Below are 5,418 nucleotides of genomic sequence, written 5' to 3'. Positions count from 1 at the left end.
AAGACGAAACACTAAGTGCTAAGCTACCAACACCACATAGCAAGAAAAAAAAGTTTTGCTTAACAAACATACATAGACGAATCAAAATTCATTCAAGAACTGTGTTTTTACAAAAATATTTAATTTATTCTGAAAGAGAAAATACAACTGTTGAAAATACTGAAGCTGTCAACAGGGAAGATTAAAAGATCATTCATTTTACGAGAAACATCTTGCATAGTGCCTTTTATTGTATTGTATTAGCTCGGGTTTTATTTGTACGTGTCAACTGATAGTATGTGTGATATTAGATTATTGTTACAATTGTTTAATTTTATGTCATAATATTATTGCCATTGTAAAGCGCATAGAATATGACACCATGCTATTTATCATCATCATCATCATCATTATTATTATTATTATTATTATTATTATTATTATTATTATTATTATTATTATTATTATTATTATCATTATTATTATTATTATTATTATTATTATTATTATTATTATTACTATTATTATTATTATTATTATTATTATTATTATTATTATTATTATTATATTATTATTATTATTATTATTATTATTATTATCATTATTATTATTATTAGTATTATTATTATTATCATTATAAATATTTATTATTATTATTATTATTATTATTATTATTTATTATTATTATCATTATAATTAATATTACTATTGGTAAAGATAGACAACTATTGAAGGCACTAATAATATAAATGCTAAAAAAATAATTTTTAAAATGACAAATATCATGTGACTCATTTCTTTCTTATATCATGTATTCACAAGTGAACAGCTGGAAGAAGACAATACTCTGCATATCATATGATACAATCACTTTTAAAGGAGCAGTTATATTCAAAATGTCCAGTTTTTTTCTTTTAAAAACAACAAAAAAAAAAAACCCCCAAAAAACAAGACAATTAAAAAAAAAATTGAACTTCATTCACCCCTGAGGAAGGTGTGTGGCTCAGCGGTATGGTCTTTGCATTGCACCCGAAAGGTACAGAGTTTGACTTCTCTGCATATCATATGATACAATCACTTTTAAAGGAGGAGTTATATTCAAAATGCCTGTTTTTTTTTCTTTTAAAAACAACAAAATATTTTTTTAAAACATGACAAATAAATTTTAAAATTAACTTCATTCACCCCTGAGGAAGGAGTGTGGCTCAGCGGTGTGGTCTTTGCATTGCACTCTATTGGAAGAGACCATTAAAGACATATTTCCCCTTGGGGTTGAATAAAGGGTATTAATTTTTTTTCAAAAAGTATATTCCAAAAAATAACCCAGGCATCAGTCACAGTGCAACAATAATAAAAAATAAAATAAAATAGTTTCCCTTTATTCAACCCCAAGAGGAAATTTGTCTTTAGGGTTTATTCCAAAGGAAGACTGGAATACCCAGGGTCAGCCGCAGTGCAGCGCCGTAAAGTGAGCTTGGGCGAGGTGATGTGCTCAAGGCCACACAACGAGGTGAGTAGTCAAACTCAGTACCTTTTTGGTATGAAGCAAAGACTATACCACTGAACCACGATGTCCTTGTAATGTATTTATACTCTAATTGTTTAACGCATTCAATTGTCCTGAGGCATTTTTCACCTGCGCGGATTGGTGCATATTGATATTTTCTGTTTTTTACTACTTTTACGAATGAACCCAAACATGACCGTTTGTCTATGATTCTTTATTAAAGTTTGTTTATTGTTACTTCAAATTTCAACTAGTCTTCTTCATGTAATATTACCATATCAACAAATATTACAGTCCCAAATGCCACAAAGTGAGCTAGAGCAAGATGAATTTCTCAAGATCAAACTGCACTGCAAGTGGAATCAAACTCGAAACGTCTTGGATAAATAGAAAAGACCATACAACTGTATCATACTGCTTTGTCTCAAATTTAATGATATAAATGTGATTATTTTTTGTATACAATATGTCCTATTCTATTTACGATCTATAGTTCTGATTACCAATGCCAATTACCAATTTAATGATATAAATGTGATGATCTTTTATATACAATATGCCCTATTCTATTAATGACCAAGAGTGCTGATTATCAATACCAATTTATTCATATACATGTGATTTATATACATTATGACCTATTCAATTTAGGACCTATAGTACTGATTACCAATGCCTCTGTTGCGTCCAGAGAATCAATGGTAGCATTTCCTTCATTTGACAGGACAAAAGCAGCAAAGATTTCATTTTTGTATGAAGGCATGTCGTTGATGAACACAGCCTCACCAGATGCCTGCAATGAATAAATTGGAAAATGGAATTATTCTGATGCAAATTCATGTTTTTTTTGGTTCAAAGCACTTTAAACATGCTTTGTGTAAATAAGCTTTATATTCTAAAAAATGTTCATATGTTTATCTTCATCCCTCAACATAATAATAATAATAATAATAATAATAATAATAATAATAATAATAATAATAATAATAATAATATAATAATAATAATAATATTATTATTATTATTATTATTATTATTATTATTATTATTATAATACATTATACAACAACATAATAATAATAATAATAATAATAATAATAATAATAATAATAATAATAATAATAATATATAATAATAAATAATAATGCAATTTATTTACATAGTACTTCTCCTGAACAATATAGCTCTAGGCACACAACAGACATGGCATGCAATGCATATATTAAAAATCTACGCTTATATATCAACTGCATTTAATGGATAAGAATACAGAATTATTATAAAAAGTGAATGATGGAAGCCAAAACTTTTGGGGCGACATTGCAAACGTGGTTTGTGATTAAAACTATGGTATATGCATGCAGCTTATCATTCACCACCAGCAATAATATTTTCATCATCAACAACATCACCATTATCATCATCATCACCGTCGTTGTCATCATCATCATCACAATCATGATAATGAATATCATCAAAATAAAGAGACAATTCAAGAGTAAAGCAGCTATGGTTTAACTCTTACATATATGACATATTATCACGTATTGCTAAATGTAAGATGCAAAGAGTGTCTTGTTTCAATATATATAAAGATACGACCTACCTGCAAAGGAGCAGTTTTCTTAGGCATAGCATTTTTCAAAGGGAAATCACTCCTTTTTTCTTGATAGGTCTGCAGTCCAGATGAGATTGGTCTATGGAGTGGCACTTGTCCAGAAAGCAGTCTAGAATTTTGAGATCCACAAATTCCAAGCAGAGCCTTGAAAATCAAAATATCAAAATAAAAAATAACTTCAGGCAGCCAATATCTCTAAGAATAATTAGCACTTATTTTTATAAATGGTTGTTGCAGACCTGCCTACTACTACGAAAAATTCGTAGTCCGTGAATTTTCGGCTTATTTTCGGCTTCAATCACAGAGCTGTATAAAGACATTAGACTCAATAAAACTTGTTGAAAATGAAGATTTGGTGGCAGAGCACATAAATTTAGCAATTTGAAGCATTATCTAACCTGGTACGGAGAGATCGGTCTGTTATAAAGTAAGCTATGGTGCCTACTATTATTTCCACCCTGAAAACTACGAAATTTTACCATAACAAGTAGGCAGGTCTGCTACTGAGATCCACAATATAAAAAGAACAAAGAAAGAAGCTTATATTTGATGAAAGATATGTTTAAGAAGAGCTCCACAAGCTACAGAAACTTCAACCTCAAATTATTCTTGAAACCTTGTCAGTTATTTCAAAATTACAATTTGTTATCATATCCCCATGCATTTCATTTTAGTTTTTGGGAAATGCAATTTTGCTATTTCATCTGTAGTAACAGTAATAATAATAATAATAATAATAATAATAATAATAATAATAATAATAATAATAATAATAATAATAATAATAATAATAATAATAATAATAATATTTTCATAATGCAAATACAGCCTATCTAATATTACGTGAACAGTGATTATCTATATAGCAATGCCCCCCCCCCCCCCAACCCAATTTTTAAAATAGATAAGATGGGAGGTGGTACAGAGAGAACATAAGATAAGAATGAACAACTTATTCAAATCATGACACTGCGATTGATATAAGAATTTTGGGAAATGCTGTTAGATTTGACGGAAAGTGTTTTGCGATAGACTAGCATCCTATCCAAAGGATAGCAAGCAGTTGCTATTTTCTGTTTCACGCTATAGAAACTGGAATAAACTCTGGCTCCATGGGCCAATGGCTCTGAAGGACTACTTTTGTCCACCTCCAGACAATTCCTTTTTTAGATGATACATTTGTGAAAAATCACTCAATCAACTTGGTGGTGGAAATTTTTGTTTGTTAAAATATGGATCTAAGTATATTACAGCCCAGGGCAATTGGTAAATTAAAAAAAGTGATCTTTTTTAATCTGACCATGTCGCGTTTTCATATTAGGTCTCTGGCAATCTCAGTTTCGATCTGATGTTTGGTGATTTAAAAAAAATAAATTTTTGTGTGTGTTTTTCTTTATTTTGGGGTCTCATTAGCTCAGTTGGTAGAGCACTCGCTTTGCACACAAAGGGACTGAGATCGATCCCGGGTGAGGTTGAGATTTTTTATTAGCCCCCTGTCGACCTAGAAGTGATTGGGTAGCTGGGTCTGTTAGATCTGGCAGAAAGTACTTTACAATAGAATAACATCCTTTCAAAAGCAATTGCTCTTGTCCGTTTTCCAGTATAGAAACCGAGATAAACTCCGGCCCCATGGGCCTTATGGATCTGAAGGACATCCTTTTTTTGTTCTTTCTGAAACTGTGACTGGCACTCAGTGTCTGCTCCAAAATTTTTTCACTCACCTTGTATAACAATGAGCAGGCCAAATCTTTCCTGTATTTTGGTGAAGCCAGCAGAGGAGAGGAGTCTGGATTTAATTCGTCTTTCAAGATAGACAATGCCTCTACGAAAAATAATAAAAGAATCCAGGTTTGTCTTTTTAAGGATTAAAAAATGGAATAACAGTAAGAATATTTAAGTCGCAATATAAAAACCATTCATGTAAATGATGATGAAGATGATGTTGATTTAGATGAAGATGATGATGATGATGATGATTTAGATGAAGATGATGATGATGATGATGCGGATGGTGAAGATGATGATATTAATGATGATGATGACGACGAAATATCAATTGTTACAGACCTTTCATTACAGTCCTATTAAGTGCTTTTCCTTCCAAAAATATCTCTGTGTTATCAGCATGTACCTGTTAAACAGTCCAGATAGAAAAAAAGATATAGCGCTGAGTTCATGCTCACGGAATTAAATCTACTTCTACTAAAATTTAGCCCTCATTCTGCTCCTTTTCAAAGGATAAAACTTGTTCCCCTAACAACAGGACTTGAAACAGGGACCTAAAACTCCAAAGCTGAGTGTCATACAACTGGAC

At 30.6% G+C, this 5,418-nt stretch overlaps 1 protein-coding gene across 1 annotated transcript in view; it reads left to right on the top strand.

Annotated features, from left to right (window-relative positions):
• Positions 1-5,418, top strand: part of LOC144973468 (core histone macro-H2A.1-like) — a 592,749-nt gene that overhangs the window by 176,464 nt on the left and 410,867 nt on the right. The gene's annotated exons all lie outside the window — the stretch shown is intronic.

Source organism: Berghia stephanieae, chromosome 5 (assembly GCF_034508935.2).
Source record: "Berghia stephanieae isolate SIO BIC M18660-M18661 chromosome 5, UCSD_Bste_1.3, whole genome shotgun sequence".
In the NCBI taxonomy this organism is placed as follows: Eukaryota; Metazoa; Mollusca; class Gastropoda; order Nudibranchia; family Aeolidiidae; genus Berghia; species Berghia stephanieae.
This window is presented reverse-complemented; position numbering and strand designations above follow the sequence as displayed.